The sequence below is a fragment of the Eublepharis macularius genome, chromosome 18 (genome assembly GCF_028583425.1).
Source record: "Eublepharis macularius isolate TG4126 chromosome 18, MPM_Emac_v1.0, whole genome shotgun sequence".
NCBI lineage: Eukaryota > Metazoa > Chordata > Lepidosauria > Squamata > Eublepharidae > Eublepharis > Eublepharis macularius.
Window position 1 is genome coordinate 14,063,330 of NC_072807.1, and position 19,640 is coordinate 14,082,969.

At 44.9% G+C, this 19,640-nt stretch overlaps 1 protein-coding gene across 3 annotated transcripts in view; it reads right to left on the reverse strand.

The window, feature by feature from the left end:
- GLCE (glucuronic acid epimerase) overlaps positions 1–19,640 on the reverse strand; it is a 60,021-nt gene that overhangs the window by 18,234 nt on the left and 22,147 nt on the right. For 2 of the 3 annotated variants that reach the window (XM_055002837.1, XM_055002838.1), the window contains exon 2: positions 18,618–18,695. The exons of the other annotated variant lie outside the window; for it this stretch is intronic. The gene's annotated coding sequence lies outside the window, so the exon portion shown is untranslated. The remainder of the gene's footprint in view (positions 1–18,617; positions 18,696–19,640) is intronic. 3 annotated transcript variants of the gene reach the window in all.

A 19,640-nucleotide genomic window follows, 5' to 3' on the forward strand; every position in this document is an offset into this window, starting at 1 on the left:
CAGAGCGATAGTTTCTCATCAATCTGTTTTCTGCCCTTTGCATTTCACTTTTTTTTCTATCAGTAAGATAACAATGACAAGTGTCCTAAAATATCTGCCACTCCTAACTTGTAGTTTGCTATTCACGTATCAATGACAGTGGACTCAAAACTAATGTTTCTGTCAAAAGTAAGTGAATGAATTATTTTAAAACAGATTTATTACAGGACTTGCCAGGAGACAATGCAAATCATGGATCTTCTGATGCTTTCCAGAGTTCACTGCAGCCTCTGCATAAACACCTCTGTCTGATTTTAGCCTTGGTTTTACGCAAAGAGCCTTCTAATTAAAACACAGGGTAATATAACATTTTATGGGCAGAAACCCCCCTCAGTTCATTTATGGAAGGCAATTTATTTCAATATGTAATGAAGCAATTTGATTTTGGCAATGAGGAGCGCCAAGGCTCCAAAGACATTCTTCAGTGCAAGTCAAGAAAATTAAGAAAAACTAAATCTAAAAAGCCAGAGGCGGAGGCTGCTGCCTTATGAATTACGCTGGCAAGCTAAGAAGTGTCATGAGTTACTGCCGTACCTGCGTGCCTTACGCCGAGACTGTCAGAATGAGTCAAACACCGCAGCCACTGCTGGTGTAGTTGCTTTACGTTGCAGAAAAACGAAAAATTGAAATTACCCCCCCTCCCCTTTATGGAGTGTTGTATGAGTACCACAGGAAAGCTCAGGGTTGGGCTTTGCTTTACACAGCCTCTTTACCAGCAGCACACCACTGAGTCTGTGGAGGAAAGCCGTGCATCTATGCACCCTAAACCCCTCCTGCAGCCAAAATAATAACAACAACAACAACATTCGATTTATATACAGCCCTTCAGGACAACTTAACACCGACTCAGAGCAGTTTACAAAATGTGTTATTATTATCCTCACAACAATCACCCTGTGAGGAAGGTGGGCCTGAGAGAGCTCCGAGAAGCTGTGCCTGACCCAAAGTCACCCAGCTGGCTTTCAAGTCTTTTGAATACTGGTATTTCTTAAAACCCACATTTGAAAACCTGCGTTTATTTGACAACATGATCCCAAAATAACGACCAAAAGATTCAACATTTCTCTTAAGTAGTTCAGTAAAGCGTAGTTTCAGCTGTCAATTCAGGAGAAAAACAAATCACCTCCGCATAAAGATTAGAGATTTCTGCCAGACTGAGATAAGGCACATGCTGATTTTCAAAATTCTTCACCAACTTAATCTATTTTAAAACATATGCCGAGGGCACCAACGGCCCCTTTCTTGGCTGGTGCCGCGACATCTCTGGAGTGCTTTGCCAAGACAGGCTCGCCCTCCTTGCTCTCGCTAGGCAGCCACAGATGTACCTTGGGAAGGCCCTTTGGATTTGAACTCGCAGCTGCTTATTCTTGTGGGTCTCTTGGACTCTCTGCCATCTTACCTTACGTGCATTTTTATATGGAGGCAGCTGCTCTTTCCTGCCTTTGGCCGTTATTGCATAAACTGCCGGATGATCCTATGGGAAGGGCTGCCATGAAGACTTAGAGAAAAGGTTGCAACAGCCTTGCTCAGCACCAGCACATCAGCCTTGCCTTAGCTGCTTGTGAAGAAGGTGCCTAGCTGAGGAGAACGCAATTAAAGAATTTCTGGTGGGTAGCCATGTTAATCTGTAGCAGCAGAACAAAACTCGAGTCCAGTAGCACCTTCCAGACCAAAAAAAAAAAATAATCTCAGGGTATAAACTTTCATGAATTACAGTTCGCTTCGTCAGATGGTTAGTATCTGGACAAAATGAGCTTCCACCCATAGGAAATTTGGTTGATCTTGAAGGTGCTACTGGATTCAAGTTTTGTCCCGTTAAAGACCATGCTATAATGCATCTCCACACAAAGTAATATTGGCTTCAGTCTGCACCCGATGATGTCAGAAGGCAAGTGCCTGAATCAAACAAACACAACGGAAATGTTAATGTTTTCTGTGTGAGAGCGTATTTCTATACCAAACAGCACAGGTTTCATTATGTGGTAAGCCAAAGTATCCCCATGATGTTGCCACAGCCAAAATGCCCACAAGCTGCTTTGTAAGACTCACACCTGCCCTCCCATTACAGTGGCTGGCAAAGATGGAGCTCTTGGAGCGCTCCAGGAAGGCTAACAAATGGCATGGGATGTGCCTGCCCTACATGTGCCTTTGGCAAGAAAAAACAACAACGTGGGTTCTGAAGGTTCTGAACCAATAAAGTCGTGTCATTGTGTTTGTGGCTTCTCGGACTTCCTGTCTGTGCTACATGTGCCTTTAGCAAGATAATTAAAGCAATTTGCAGGATTGCTCAGGGCTGGCTTCAATATGATGCCGTCAGTAGCGTTATGATGCAAACTGCAGTGACCAGACAGTGGCAAGAATGGCGCAGGGAAAATAAAATTATAGGCTGGCTTCATATCAACCCCTGCAGCATTAAAAAAGCTGCCCTTCTCTTAGAAAACAGATTTGAATATGCAAACACTTTAACAGTTTATCTTCAAATTAATCTTCCTTTTAATCGCTTTACTGTTTAGCATCCTGTCCTAAATTCTGTCCTGGTTTTTTTTTATTATTTAACCAATGCCTGCCGTTGTGATTCCGCCCAAATACAACTGAATGGAGCTCAGATAATTGAATCTACGTCACGGCTCTCCATGCTGGCCGACTTTTCACAGCAGATTTACTATTTAATTACATCTGTTAGTCACATTCCATCTGTGTAGCGTTTGAAAGGCACAATCTACTGTGTTGCTCAGCTAAACAACAGCGTACCCAGAAATATTTTCTGCAAAAAAAATTCCTTCGGGTACCTTAGTTCTAAAAGTGAAAAGATAAAATAACAGTAGTTGATGAAACATACTTAATTTTTCCTGTATGTTAATAACATTAACAACAACATTTGATTTATATACCGCCCTTCAGGACAACTTAACATCCACTCAGAGCGGTTTGCAAAGTATGTTATCATTATCCCCACAACAATCACCCTGTGAGGTGGGTGGGGATGAGAGAGAGCTCTGAAAGAGCTGTGACTGACCCAAGGTCACCCAGCTGGCTTCAAGTGGAGGAGCAGGGAATCAACTCCGGTTCTCCAGATTAGAGTCCTGCCGCTCTTAACCACTACACCAAACTGGCTCACAATGTTCCCAACACCATTGATTTACTTCATTCATTTATACCTTGCCTTTGTCTGTAATGAGGACTCGAAGCAGCTTTCATTGCTCTCTTCTAGGGTTAGGCATTTTATCCTCACAACAACCCTGTTAGGCTGTGAGTGCATGACTGGCTCAAGGTCATCCAGCAAGTTTCCATAGCAGAGTGGGGGATTCAGACCTGGGTCTGTTAGATTCTAGTCTGACACGCTTAACTAGTACGCTACACTCTCTCTATTATACCAAAACATGCACTACAAACCAGAGATTTCCATGCCGGATCCTCAGCTAGGTCTGTTCACAGCTTTTCCCTTGAGCACAAAGCCTCCGTTTATGTTACTTGCTCACATTCCTTGTTACACAAAAGTCCCCAAACTCGGGGCATTCTGCATTCCCAAACATCCACATGCCAAGTCTGCCAGGGAATCTCAGTGTATTCTTGGCTTTGTGGTTGCAAAGAGACTACACCTACGGAAAGCTTGGATACCCAAGAGAAGTGTGAGTGGATATATTTTGCCATGTTTGCTGCCCTCTTCCGCAGTATCTACTCTCGAGGAACAAGGTCTGGGGGTGGTGGTGAGTGAGCTGCCATAGGTGGTGATGATGTTGGAGGTTACAGTCCAGAATCTTAAACCAGTACATGTTGCTCCAGGCCAGAAACACAATTTGATCCAAAGAAGGGGTGACAACAAAGAGCCACCACCCAAATTCCCTCTATCATTTAGGTCCATACATAGTTATTTTGCTCCTGACCAAGCATTCTGGCTGCACCATTAAAAAAAAGAAAAAGATGGCGCCCTCACTCCCACCAATACTGGACACATTTCTGCTTCACTAAAATTACAAACTGACATATTAGGACTGAAGTGTGTAAACATGAAGTCCATGAAAAATTGCTTTGAAGGCATCTTAAAAGCTATATTGTTGGAACATTTTTACGAAGTCCAAGTCCAGGGGTGGGTTTTTTCATTGTCTTTCATTTCAGTTTTAACACCCACAGCTCTAAGTCTGACTCATCTCTTTCTCTCTCTCTCTCTCTCTCTCTCACACACACACACACAAAGGTACACAACAGCTACCCCAGTTCTGCTGCCAAGCAACACATTTCAGCTAGAGCCACAGAGAGACTCTAGGGAAAGGTAGCTCTGGGCAAAAGAGACAGGCAAGGAGTAGAAAGCAAGCTACGGCCAAAGAATTGTGTTCTTTGAAACCAGCTGAAATCTCCTTTATTTGATGCCCTTCTCCCTCTTCAGAACCTGCCACTGTGTGTGTGTGTGGAAACGGAGCATGAGGAAATGGCCGTCGTAATTATGAGCCCATTTAGCATACAGACTAATAAATCTACTTGCTCTCCAGATGGATTAGACTATTAAACCCCCTCTGCTAATGGCACGAACAATAACACCGAACTCTGCCAGCTGCTCGCAAAGCCATTACGAGCCCCCCTTGAAACAGCCAGAGCACCACATTGTTGCTTTACAGATTGATGAAGGAAGTGGCAACACAACATTTCAGCAGTCCCTCCCTCCTCCCATCACCTACACACCAGCCCTATGCACAGCCCCTTTGTCCTGGGCATTACGCTGCCGCAAACCCCTAGCGCCTGGCCCACCCAAGGGTCAAATCATTCCAAGGGATGAAAGCACAACCACAAAATATTTCCACTTAGAGAGAAACCTGCACATATATTGCGGTTCCGGTTGGGAGTTATAGCTTCTGAGGTTTCTCCAAGACCATACTTTTATTGAGAGGTGCAAACATAAGGCCAGTGAATGAACTGCGTAGGATAGCGACCAACCAGCACAGCATGAAGATACATCAGCGTAATGCGCCGCTGACATCCTCCTGGGGTGAATAGCCACACCAGTACAGTCGCCAGAAGTGGGAAGCATGGAGTGGGGGGGAGTATACTGGCAGAGGAAAGAGACTTCACTGGCGTTCTAACCCCGCCCCCATTGTGCTGGCATAACATTAACAACGGCAAAAACACTGGCGGAACTGTAAAATTACCTCTGAAATCTGTGGGTGGGAGTACCCATACACTTCTGCCTACACTAGCCAAAGTATGGCTTAGGATCCCAATTAAATCTCCAGCCAATCACAGCTCACCTAAGCCCCATTAAATCCCACCTGTACATAAATAAATGCTCTTTGTTGTATTATCTCCTGCTTCAGAAGCAACACAAACAATTACCTCACAACAGCAAACTCCAAGGCCTTTACGCTTGCTATCATAAGACCATCTAGCAACCAAGGGGAAAGTTTACATTTCAAAACAAACCTAGTTCCCAAAGTTATAGAAGGATGTGTGGGTTCCCTCCATCAGGTGGAAAGGCCTGTCACAGGCAGCTTTGCCTATTCATGCAACGAGACCATGCTGTCGCTCAAGTGAACCCTGGTAAAGGTGGAGACGTTGCCTGGTAGAATGGGCTTGAAGCGCAGTAAGCAGCAGTTGACATGCTACCGAGCAACAAAGCTTGATCATCTCTGTGAATGGCTGAAATGCTGTGGGGGCACACTGTGCCCTGTGAAAGTCCCTCCAGAGCGTAAAGGAAGATTTAAGAACAGCATTCCAGAAGAATTTGGTTTCATGTCAAAATGAATGTACTGCCACGGAGGGCAGAGTCTGTTTGGCATCAGAAAAAGTGTTATCGGGGTGCGAACTATGTCCTGATTAAGATGAAGTCTGGAGACTACCGTAAGCAGGGAGTGAGATCTCGGGACCTCGGGCCAGTGTAAAGGTAAGGAAGACTGGTCAGGGACACCCGCAAACAATTCACTGATGTTATGGCAACGAGGGAAGAGATGGGAGATTACGCACCAGTAGAAGGCTGAAGGTTTGTTTCATTAGCTGGGAGACTGTTAGAGACTCCAGGAAGGAATAGAAGGAAACAGATACACGAGAGGAGGGAGGCAAAGCAGCCCCTTGAAAAATCACTTAACTAAAGGTTGGGAAGAAAAACAGCAGCCCTGTGTTGGAGAACAGGCCAAGATGGCCTTTCCCCCCTCAGAGCGTACCTAATGGCAGTTCACAGAATCATTCAACATAAAGCTGGAAGGGACAACATGAGTCATCTAGTCCAACCCCCGAGCATAAAGAAGGAAATTCACAGCTATTCCTCCCCCAGTGATCCTGCTAAATGCCCAGAGGAAGGCAAAAAAAACCCTCCAGGATTCTTGGACAAGCTGGCCTGGAGGAAAATTCTTTCCCGAGCCCAAAGCAGCAGACAGCATTGTCCTGGGCACATAGCAAAGGGCCATGAGAGCCAAGCACTGGCTCATCCCTTCCTGCCCCTCCCTCTCACAATCTGCAAATGTTCAGACTGAGTCACAGAATTAGCATTGCTGCTATGGCCATGTAAGCCTCTGCTTAAAAACCTCCAAGGGAGGAGAGCCCACCACCTCCTGAGGAAGCCAGTTCCACTGAGGGACTGGTCTGTCAGGAAGTTCTTCCTAACATTTAGCTGAAAATTCTTTGGGCTTTTAATATTAACCTACTGGTTCTGGTCTGACCCTCTGGGGCAACAGGAAACAACTCCACTCCATCCTCTATGTGACAGCCCTTCAAATATTGGAAGATACACCCGATTGCAAAATACACCCAATTGCTTCAACCTTTCCTCATAGGCCTTGATCTCCAGACCCCCTCACCATCTTTGTGCCCTCCTTTGGACATGTTCCAGCTTGTCAATATCCTTGTTGAACTGTGGTAACCAAAACTAACACACTACTCCAAATGAGGTTTAACCAGAGCAAAGTGATACTATTATTTCACTTTTTCTGGATACTACACGCCTGTTGATGCAGCCCAAAACTGCATTTGGACTAGAGTCCAAAACTGAAGGAGTGTGACAGTTAATGGGGACCCCACCTCAAAAACCTGCAGAACCATGAAGTGAAAGGCTTCCTAGAATTTACAGTGGGGACTAGGGGTGTGCAAGAAGCAACACTTGGCTTCAAGCAGAGGAGTGGGGAATCAAACCTGGCTCTCCAGATTAGAGTCCTGCCACTCGTAACCACTACACCTAACTTTTAGTTTTGTCGGAACTTGTGTAAAATACTGTTAGTTTCCAGCAGTAATGAACACTGGAGTAAATTATTCTGTTTTCATTTTGAGACAAAGTAAATAAATAATAAAAAATAAATGTTATTTGTAGTCTGGCTTTCTCAGGAGCATTAACAACAATCTTCAGTGCAGGCGAAACGAGGTCTGAATATTCTTTTAATGTGAAGAGACAAAGATTAGGCTGAGATTAATCGCATCTGAAACAGGCAGTTAACAAACAGCTCAAGGGCAAGGAACACGCAGATACAACCACTGACAAAAATATCAGCAGTGTTGTCTCATTAAGGTGGAAGGCCCTTTCAGCTACACCTCTGACTGCATCCTTGCCATACCAGTAACAGAAGCTTTTCCTGAAAAGATGGTTTCAAGTCATAAAGCCATGAACAGTATGAGGCGGCATCAGAAGAATCTGCAGTCTGTTTCAGCATCTTCAGGGGAAAGGAATCTGTCCCAAGAAGAAGATGATCATTTGCTTCTCTGCAAGACAAGACTGGCTGGCTTCTTTGCAAATTTACCCATCACAGCTGGTAAGCCTGATTTACCTCGTGTGTTCTTAAAAAGTCCTTGCAAATCTAGCCCTATTAGACAAAGGCAGCACTACCTTCTGCTACCTGGAGCAGCTGCCACACTATTAGGAGGAATTACTCAACACTGGCAGCTGTTCCTCACTCAGCTAACTAAGCTTAGTGCCTGGGCCTTGAACGGCCTCATTAATGGCATTGCCTGGAATATCCATGCATACCACAACCCAAGCAACAGCTGTTATTTAATGGGAAGGCACAGGATGGGGGAACTGGAGCATAACTGCAGGGTCCACTCTGTCTCTTGCAGGTGGAATTTAGCTAACACGCATGGGAACTACTTAGGAGTTCAATATCATCTTCATATTGCCTTGTTCATATGAGGCGAAATGGCTTGCCTCTGTGACTTTGCAGCTTCCCCTGCTGCTTCCAAGAATGAAGAGACATGAAAAGCAGTGGCTCATTCACACTGGGTTTGCTAACCCCCGTTTCCTTAAGAACATGGAAACTGCAAGCTGGAGCCCATCCTGCTCATGGGAAATCTTTACCGTCTACCTTGGAATGAGTTAATGAACTCTCAAGGCCCCTGCCCCTCCAGATTCCAGTGACAGGTATTACCCTGAAACTTGCTGGAAAACGTATGGCCTGAAGCACAGACACAATACCCAGGGGGCTACGGCAGAGGCCAGCAGAGAACAGCTCAGATTTGAGTTAACAGTCCAAAGGTAGAAAACTTTCAGGTGTGATAGCAGCAGGTGGCTGGTCCGGCCCCTGCACTCCTACGTTTGGCTGATGCATTACAGACCCAGAATATTAGACCACGCAAAGCTCTCTCAGTCTTTCTACTCCCTGATGAAGTAGCCCAGACACACCAAGGACAAGGACCAAATCTCAACTCAGCCACGAACTCACCAACTGGGCTGAGGGCAAAGCCTCTCTCAACCCCCCCACCCCCACCCAATACATATTCCTGCAAAACAGGGAAGATACTGGCCTATTGTTACAGGGCCATTCCACTGTAAGGATTACTGAGATGAAGTATTTTCTGCGCTTGGATACTACATAAATGCTCCTGTACTAAAAAGTCAATTTGTCAGACTTTTGCTATTTTTATATATCACATTTTAACTGATCTCAAATCTATTTTCATGCACTGTTACCTGCCTTGAGGCTCAGGAGGAAGAAGCAAAATGACTTTTGAAAAAGCAAGCATGTTGGTGGTGGGAAGCGCCATCATGTCGCAGCTGACTTATGGCAATCCCACAGGCGTTTTCCAAGCAAAGCACATTCAGAGCTGGTTTGCCATTGCCTGCCTCTGTTTAACTACCCTGGTTTTTCTGGTGGTCTCCAATCCAAGTACTAAATAGGGCTGATCCTACTTAGCTTTGGGCTAGTTTGGGCCATTTAGGTGAGGGCACTCACAGGTTTACCGCCTCTGAATGCAGAGGTTCCCTTTAGCACTATGTCTACTAGCCACTGATGGACCCATCCTTCATCCATTTGTCTAATCCCCTTTTACCCCAATGCATTTAATATGCAGTCAGCGTAGTGTAGTAACTGGAGTCTCGGACTAGGATCGGGAAGGCCCCAGTTCAAATCCCGGCTATGCCATGAAGTTTGCTGGATGACTTGGGGTGTGTCGTACACAGTCTAGTCTAACAAGGTTGCAAAATGATAAAATGAGGAAGGACGAACCATATACTCCTTTGAAGAAACAGTAGGGTAAAAATAAGATGCTGTTGGCATCCAAGGATCCTCTTTAAGAAAACAGGACTGGGGTGGGGGAAGCTACTGGAAGCTTAAAAATACTGCAGGGTCCCCCCCCCCTTAAGCACACGGGCTCTCCTGGCCGCAAAAACCTGCCGCTAGATCAAGGATGAGCATTTGTGCACCAACAATTCTTAGAACTCTCTACTAGATACCAACTGCATTATTTATATTGATTTTTATATTACGGCATGATTTGCTGCTGCAGTAATTGCAAAAGTTTCGGGAATAATTAAAACCATTCCCAATTTTCCACCAGCAAAGGAATGATTATTTTTCATGACTGTCATTTTAACAAAACGGCAATTGTAAGTCATACCATTGCCAGAAATCAAAAAGGCAGGGGAATCAAGAGCTCCCTGCCATGAGACATTTCCCACACGTCTTTTAAACACTGCAACAGCTGAAGATCTCCAAATACTCCTTTGCAATCCAGGAAGAATTTTGTTTGTTTCTCTCTCTCTCAAAAAACGTAGCCTTAAGAAAGAAAGAAAACTGCATGACTAGAAAGTATGCACCTTCCATTTTAAAAACCATGTGGCCCAAAGTCAGATATGGTTGCAGCCTGTGGGTGTAACACACCGCATGAAGTTCAATTTCCCCCCCAGCTTGCAGCCATGGGTAACTGTGATTAAAGGGGAAGGCTGACCGGGTGGGAGGGAAAGGACAAGTGTTTCCAAAGAGTAAAAGAGTTTGAGGGTGATCATTTTCAGTAGGAAACGGTGGGGGGGGGGAATGAAACTGCCCCTGTTCTTGTGATTTTCCCCTTCCAATTGAAGCTCATGCTACTGCCATCTGGGAAAAATACACACAACATGTAACCCCCTCCTCATCCACCTTTACTGAAGAGGATGGGGCGGAGTGTCACAGTGGCTGCCAGGCACACATGGTAGCTAGCCGCACATCACCTACCCATCTCCAAGTTGCCAGGTGTGAAAGAATGAAGTTGCATCTGCAGAACAGGGTGGGACTGGGGGCTTGGTTCTCTACTCCCAGTTGCAAAAATACAGGAAAAACTATGAGTGCATTTTGCCCTCCTTTATTGACAGCTTCTGTAGTTTCTACTGTTTGGACATCCTTAAAACACTTTATTCCAATAAGCTGTTCCTAGTTCAAAGGAGGTACACTTGCAGATACCAGAAGACAAAAGTGATACATAAATTCAGTCAGCCTACCAAAGGAATCCCCTAGTCTACTATAAAATGAGCCTATCAACAAGAGGGCAATGTTATCAGAAACTGTGCAAGTTTCTCATGTTCCACAATCGGTAGGGCTTTATCATTATGATTTCTATAGTTAAGAAAGCTAACATCATGCCGGTTTGCCTCACCATTTAAGTATGCCTGCCCTCCACATATACAAAGCTACGAAGCCAGGAATAACTTCCACAGGGAGTTATTTTGATCAGTTGCCAACTAGTTAGGAGGGTAGGGTCCAGGCATGCTGGAACAGAGTTGGAAACACAACCTTAGCATACTATGGTTGGACATATTGGTAAGCAGAGAACCCTGGACCAGACACACCCAGTCGTTCCAACAGCAACTCTAGTGCAGCAGAAAAGAATTTTACTCACTTCAGCGTTTAACCGCTTGCTGAAGGCAAACCACCTGAAGGCACTTTCAGTTGTGGGTTTGGTTCAATCCACATACTGATTTGAACAAACGGTGTGGTGTGGCGTAGTGGTTAGAGTGTTAGACCAGGATCTGGCGGTCCCAGGTTCGAATCCCTGCTCTGCCACAGAGGCTTGCTGGGTGACCTTAGGCCATCACACTCTCTCAGCCTAACCTACCTCACAGAGTTGTTAGGAGAAAATGAGAGAGAGGAGAACGCAAGCTGGTTGGGGTCTCCAACGGGGAGGAAAGACTGGGTATAAATAAAATCAATAAATAATAAAATAATAAACACAATATGCACTCACTTCGTTTTTCCTTGGCTTTTTGCCCACCCAGCATTAGAAGGCCAACTTTTCTAATCCAGGTCTTCTCAGGCCAATAGTCCAAGCCTGACCTAGCAGGCGTTTAAATCTTAAACTACAAAGCAAAGACACAAAGATCCAAACCTCGTGGAAGAAACCAGATCAAAGGCAAGGCCACCAGTTTGTCCCTTTGAATGATGGCAGCATTCGCATCTCTATTGTGAGTCTCTCTTGCCAGAGCGAGGGGGGATTATTAACTGTTGTGTTGACCAACAGCCTGTCAGGGATACAGGAATAACTCCTAGTGCCTTCTGTCCTCCTCTGCCGAGAGCTTCTGTGATTTCTAGTGTTTTGACACCCCTAATACTCTTTATTCCAATAAGCTGTTCGTAGTTCAGAGGCAGTCCACTTGCCAGTGTTCCCATAAAGACAATACCTTCAGGGACTTCGCCAGAGTATATCATCCTAAAGCTGAGTGACAAGTTGCCTTGGTCCACACTTCACTCGTTCCCAGGAGAATTTCAACAAGCTAGTTGCGCCAAAAGAAGCAGGCAAGCTTCAAAGCCTCTGGGATGCGTGAGCAGAATAAATTAGTCTGCAGGAACTTTCAGGGCAAAAAAACTGACAGTTTGAAAGCAAACCATATAAAGAATGCAGCAGACACCTGCCTGAAACTAACGCCACAGGAGCCACCTTTTTGGTAGTAGGCAGGTGACTCTGATCGTGGCGGGGCAAAAATTAATTCCATTTCAGAAGTACCAGGCCCAGATCTCAAAGGGACAGGTTTCCAAGGATCCTGGGGTGGAGGTAGTGACGAGAATATCAGTATTTTTCAAGATGGGAAGGAAATCGAAAACAGACAATCTTGCCCTGATGTAGGGCTCGTTGGAGCCAATGATCATCTTCAGATACTGAGGTCAAGGGGACTGTTGTCCGTCAACAAAAGAGGGAGAGCTGCAGATCAGGACCAGGATCTGCTGCAGGGCCCTCAAGGATTCCCGTCTCCACTATCGGATCCGAGAATTTTTCACATCGGATCTGAGAGATCAGAGTCACCATCTGTCGGATTCACGCCCACGGTCGAAACCTACACGAAGCCTTCCCATTCAAGTATGGCGTTGGTGATATAGTGGTGACCATAGCTACCTTCCAAACAGTTAACCTGGGTTCAATTCCCAGCCAATGCAAACAAACAACCAAAACCCCTCTTAGGTCCCATGGCACAACAATATGGAAACAGAGCTCGGTTTCCCTTTATGGAGATCTTTGAATTTTCTCTGAACGTTATGTCTAAGACACAAGTCTTGAACTTGTTTTTCATTGGATCTGAAGATGGATAACAGGAACCCCCTTGAAGATATAATCTGCCCAACTCGAAGCCTGGCAAATTCTTTCAGGAATAAAAAGTTGCCTGCCCTTTCCCTCAGCCGTTTAGTAAAAACACCCCTCTCCATGGGCATGGGCCATCCAGTTTGTGGGCTCAACTTGCAGGGCTTCAGTGCCGCCAGAACCACCTGCTCTCGAACAACCCAATGCTCAGAATTTTTTTTCTGCTCCATTCTTAAGGTGTGCCTCTCCCAAAGGCACCTCAAAGTCTGGAGCAAAGCCTTCACAGCATTCCCCGACTAACAATGCAAGCCCCGGCACTTCACAGGACGGGGCTGTTTTAGAAGTGTGCCCATTAACACGACATGACTTTGCTCCCTGACATATTGGTGCTCTTTAGCGTGCCACTCTCTCCCCATGGCAGGGCCCTGAAAGAGGGTGATGTGGCACTTCACAAAAAACTGCAAGAGGAACAAATAATGCTAGGCAGGCAGTCGTGTGGAGATTTTGGCAGATCAAGCAGTTAGCAGTCCATACGGAAGTTTCCAGGCGCCTCTTTTCCTACACATTTAGCAATTGCGTTGCTTATGCTTTTTTGTGATGAACGGAGAGGGGAAATAAGGAACGCATTCTAAGTTGTTTTCACAGAGCGTTCTATAAGCCCGGGGGAGGGGGGGGGACCTGAAAGTTAACAGAGCAGTGGAAGAAAGCAGCAGAAAGGCCAAAAAAACCCAGGGAAACACAAGATCTAGGAGCAACCAGTAGTCACAGATGACAGAATCCAAGCTCATGGAAACGCCTTTTGTTTCTGTGGCAAACAAACTGTATTTGGACTGTACCAGGAGGAAAGTCACCTGATCAAAAGCTCTTGTCTACATATCACGAAGCCACCCCAGACATGGAATACGAACCTATCGGAATGGTAGCACTGCATGCGTAATGGGGCTAAGGGCCTACTTCAGACAGGACTCTGGGTTAGCGCGACGCTATATACTGAAGTTCTTGCCTGCCCATCAGCACATTTAAATCATGTCCTAGTGCCAGAGAGAAGAACTCTAGACTTTCTCTTTAACATGCTGACTCTGTCTGGGCAAAGATTCTCCCCATGGTAAAATATTTGGTCTGGTAATCCCACCACCACCAGACATACATACATGGTCTATGGTGATAAGTTTTACTTCCTTTGCTCTCTCGTGTGAATCAGCCTCAAGGGTCTGCCACATGGCTTTGAAAGTAAAGGAATTCATATAAGCACCTACAGCCTGCAGGAGCCCATTAGTACATACTCTGCTCCCAACAGCCCACACTAGGGATGGGTGGGGAACTGCCCTGCACACTAGAAGTTCTATTTCCAGATTAGGGAAGAGATTGGAGCCCAGGTATCGAAAATGGGATCAATCAAGTACCTTTCTGCCCCAGTAGGAATGAAAAAGGAACATGAAGTCAACATTCTGGTCTTTGTGACCGTACTGATCTAGGCACCCACCTGAACCAAGACAAAGCAAAGAATGTTCATATTTCTCAGTGACAGCAGACTACTCAGTGGAATGTCATGAGGAATTAAAGATCTAAATAAGTTTTTCACATGACATATAAGAGTCATAACCCAGTCATAACCCAGTCGTGACATATAAGAGTCATAACCCAGTCATTGGGCCCAACTGTATTGACCCAGAGCCTCTCATCCCCCGTCCCTGCTGGTTCTCCAAACCGCAGAGGACCCCTAGGAGTCTCTAAGAGCGCTGGTCATTAGTTTGAAGCACTCCTGCTTCTGGGTTCTTTTTGGAGTGTGTGTACCTCCTTAGCAAGCAACACTGGACACAGACTGGTAAAGTATAAACGGAATTTATTATAAAGAGAACATTGGAGTGTGTGCTAGACAGAAACTGCTCATAAAAGCATTTAGGCAGGGCAAAAACAAATAACAGCTTGCTAATCTATGTTCTATCTGTGCAAAATACTACTTTGCTGGCTAGCTGTCTAAACATTCTCTGAGTTGGTGCCAAGGCTGGTTGTTCTTACCAAAGTCCATCCATGGCAGCTCACTCTAGGCATGCTGGAGTTGGCATGGAGTTAGGAGCCCTCTCCTTGTGTAGCTGGTAGTGATTACAAGGTAGCATAACTGGTCAAGATTGGAATAATCTAGAGAGAAAGATAGCTTGCCTAGAAACAGTGAGGCTTCTTCAAAGTGATGGGGGCCATCAGCTCACCCAAGGAACCAATCAGGGCTCGTTACTTAATTGGACATTACCTCAGTGTGAAAGCTTAGGGAGTATGGCTAGAGCTGAGAGCAGCGCTAGGCACTGAGCTTCTCAAGGCCACTTCCTCAGGAAACGATAGGAATGCAGGTAAAGCCAGTTATCAGCGGCTGTGCCTCTTTCAGCAAACAGGCCTAGAAAGATCTCTTGCAGGCATGAAGCCTGAACCAAAGTTTTACTCTGAATATGGTGGGACAGGGTCTGCTCCTTACACCAACAGCCTGTGAATATAGCCCCACACGGTGAGAGGCCTCCAGGTGACTGCAGTAGTTAGCAGTTCCAGTAGTTCCTACAGCCTGTTGTTGATGAACTCCTGCCAGGCCTTTAGCACTGAACTGACTCTCCCTCCTCTCCAGCAGAACCTGTTTGGAGGTCACTGAGTGATTGACTTATCCTGCAGGCTTGTTTGGAAGGGCCTGGGGAAGCCTGAGCCAGCCCTGGCTGCTTGGGAAAAGTGCACTGGTTTAAGCCAGATTGGTCTACCTGACCTGAAATCTCACACAGCCTGAACGGAGGCTTGGAAAAGTGACGGCAGAGTCAGGCCCTCCTTGGGTCTCTCATCCTCCTTCCTCAAGGCCCAGGGAAAAGCCTTTTCCTGAGCTGTTGATAAGAACCTCCTTAAGAGAATCCTCAAAGAGGGCCAGGATTGATGTGGATGCAGCACCTACTTGCCCATGTTTGAGTCACGTTGTTGCCTGAATGAAGACGGACGCAGCCTTTGCCCTGGCAGAGAATGGAAGAGAATCAAGGCGGGTATCTGCTATGGAAGAAGCCGTGAGTGGCACCTCCAGTCAGCCCACCCTTTAAGATGCTTATAGCCTGGGCTGAAAACCTCCGCTAACAAGTCTCTTGCCCAGAGGACTGAAGGTGCTGGGAAGGCTCCAATCGCCGGGGTTTGTTCTGTTCATTTTTCTCATCCTATGGAATTCTGGGGCCTCCCTCCCCATCCTTTGGGGGTGCAGCACTGGACATCAGGGCAGCCAACAGCGCATCTGCTAATGGAGCACATGAAGTACCATGCTCTAATTAGGGAATGTGTAGTATTTCTTTGCAAACTGGGGACCCCTGCCAGAGAAGACCAGAGAATCTGATGCTGCCCTTTATTTGGTATCCTTCAGAGAGATTCTCGTGGTCAAGTGTCCCTGTACAGCGAGGGCCATTGGCATGGAATAAGAGTCAATTCTCCTCACAGGTGACACCCCTTGAGAAGCCCAGGAAGTTTGGGATTTGGTGACCCCTGTCCCAACTCCCATGAGACGAGATGGTCCGTAGCTGCACCTAACTTGCTTTTAAGAACAATATCAACATGTCCTTGTGCATGGTAGTAATAACAACAACAGAGTGCTTACATACTGCCCTTCTGAACAAATTAGTGTCGCACTCAGAGCGGTGAACAAAGTCGGTGTTGTTCTCCCCACAATACAGCTGGGGCTGTGAGGAGTGGCTTACTCACGGCCACCTGCAGAGTTCATGGCAGTAGTGGGAGTCGAACTAGCCAAGTGCTGTTTCGCAGTCCGACCACCTAACCACTACGCTACAGCAACACACACATTTCAATTCCAGTTAATCTACTGTTGCCATGTGCTAGGCAGAGTATTTATCAACAGCACCCAATCTCTTCCTTCACCATGTTATCCAATTCGCTGTCATTTAAAATATATTAAAAGCTGCAAATATAGAAATCGGGGGGGGGGGGGGAATGAATAATTCATGACTGCCAAAAATAAGGTACAAAAACGACTGATGTTTTATAATCATCACTCCTTTGGCTCACTAACCTCACCACCTCGACTCCCAGTGCTAAACTCCGGGTAATCAAAGCCTCCAATACAGTCCCTGCAACAGCAAAATGATTTTCAGAAGCTCCTTTACAGTAATGTTCAACACCATACATCATTTTTTAAAAAGGCACATGCCAATACAGAAGCCTATGAATAAGACTGCTTTCCCTCAGCAGGATTCAATCTCACCTGCTTCTAAATATGTATAACGCCAGAATATTAAAGCTTGCTAGGTTGCCATTAGTCTTCCTGCATTTTAATTTCATCTTCTCCTTGCAATTCACATCTGCAAATACTTTCACGCTGAAAAAAACACCAACATTCCAATTTAGAACTGAAAACTTGCAAAGGCGCCATAAGCGCAGTGCCAAAGTTCCCTGATGTTTACATTTAATACATAGCAGCAAAAAAATTGCTCTATGAAGAGCATACACATTTACCTTTTCTTCTCTCTTTTTTTTTACTTGCAGGTTAATTTTAAAAAATATACTGTTTATTAAGTCTGATAAATGTTGGCAAGTCTGATAGATTTAGTTCCCTTGAGCATCCGAAGCAAAATAATAACGAGAGAAAAATTCCAGAATCTTGGCTGAACCGAACTTGGACAGGAGAGACCACAATGTTTCATAAGTCGTTTTTGCAAGCAATGATACCCTCTTCTGCTTGCCTTAGTCAAGCTCTTAAGAGTAGGAACACTTTTAAAATGAAAATGTAGGATGCAGTTGCACAAGATCTCACAGGGAACAGACAGTATATTGATTCGGAACACCAAATTAAACAAAAAAGGCCTTTGTTCCTGAACGATGCAGTAATACTTATAAAAAGAAAATCAGGATGACTTAAATTGAAAAGTACACTTCATCAGGAAATTAAGATTAAACAGCTTGTTTGTCAATTTCATTTCTTCCTACCAGAGCTGCATTGCTATTAAAGTGTCAATGTGGAGGGGAACCAGACAGACACCTCAAACAAACTCTGCCTTGCTTTATTTTGGCTCCCCAGACTATTTTGGGTGTTCTTTCTGAAAGCAGCAGACAGATCTCAAAACAAGACAAGAAATTTGTGAACCAGGTTACTCTTGCAGAAAGAGACATGCCCAAAACTTCTGCAACTTCTAAGACCCTCAAATTAATTTCATACAATCATAAAAAACGTGTTTTTTTACTTTTAAGGAAATATTAATTCACTATATCATGGCTCAATCAGTAATGAAATAATAAATGCTTCACAGAAGGTTACAGTTAAGAAACTGAACATGGCTATTCATGCCTTGACTGAAAATGGTTCAGTGAGGAGGGGCGGGGGGGGGGGGGAGAAAACAAACACATTTGGTAATTGCACGCTGTCAGGTACCAGGAATTGCTGCTTACTTTGATCTGGGGTTTGATCAGTTAGCACTTCAAGTCACGACAGCTCTTTAAAAGATTTTTTTTTAATCATGCCTCCTCTCCTCCCCCACAACGAGTCTGCTTATTGAGGAAACAGGGATATTACCAAAAATATTTCGAATAAAACAGACCCTCAGCGCCAAGAGTCAGAGGTGAAACCACCCCTTCTCTATACTCCAAAGTATGATCACATAGGCTCAGACCCCATGATAAGTAGCCCTCCTTTTCTCAGTTCTCTGGGCCAGTGACCAGCACAACTCCTTCCAGATAAGCAAGGTTTAAGCCCCGTGCAGCTGCAAAGTTCTGAAAACGGAACGAGCCTTAATTATTTCAAGGGCAAGAGACCACCACATGCTTTCAACTCCAAGCTTCCTTGTTTGGCTGCAAAGGACAGAAGTTCAGTTACCGATTGTATTGAGACATACCTTAAGTCAAAAGGAGGCCTCTAAACGTTAATGCATCTCAAAATCCAAGCTCTTCTTAAAATGACTTCAAACAACCACCTGGAAGATAAAAATAAAGATAATTAAGACCCCCCCCTTGAAATGTGTTCTGCTGTATGTAGGAACTCCTGCTCAGAAAGGCTGCCTGATGATAAATTTAAAGACTTGACACAGAGACTCAAAAGAGGATCAAGAGCATCAGTGCCATTTCCTCCAGGCGGTTGCAAAGGAGTTTAATCTTCTTGGCCCGCCACAATCCTACCTAATTGAAGAGTTAATCCTGACAGCTGCCCAGTGGTGTCATAAGAAGCACAGCTTTCATTAAACGCAAAGCTGGCGTCAAATCCCCCCCCACCCCCATATTTAAAGGATTCTTGCTTTAAAGCAACCACTACGAAGTTCCACTCGAGAGCCTGCATTAGACAAGAACGGAGATTTAAATGGGGAAAAAGCCAAAAAAAGACAGTGCCGGGATGTCCCAACAGTCACATTTCTTCATCTTTCTAGATCAGGAAGAGACAAAGCCTGAAAAGCGTTACTTTATTTTAATTTTTTAAATCAGATCCCAAGTAAAAGAGTTCTTCCTCTGCAGTGGCGGGCTCCTTAGAAAGATTCCAATTAAGATTTTACATAACATGCATATTTCTCATGAAGGCCAAACACAAAGTAAAGACAGGGGAGGGGGTGTTTCATATGTCAGTATCACAGTGGAAAGAAGTCTCTAAGATGCTCCAATGCAACAGAAACACAGATAAAATGCAACGAAGTTTTAGAACTGCACAAAACTACAAACTTTTAATTTCAAAATATTTAAACGTTGTCATTTTGGTACTTATTTATTAAGAACCAATAAAATGGAAGTGGGGAGCTGCATCCCTTCCTATTCTGGATGATATTTGGGTCTTTTTTTTTATGCATGAGATATGCAGAGCTTTGCACAGTGGCTCTTATTTCACACTTCGATTCCAATAACAAAAACCTTCTTCTATTAAAATGCCCTTCATA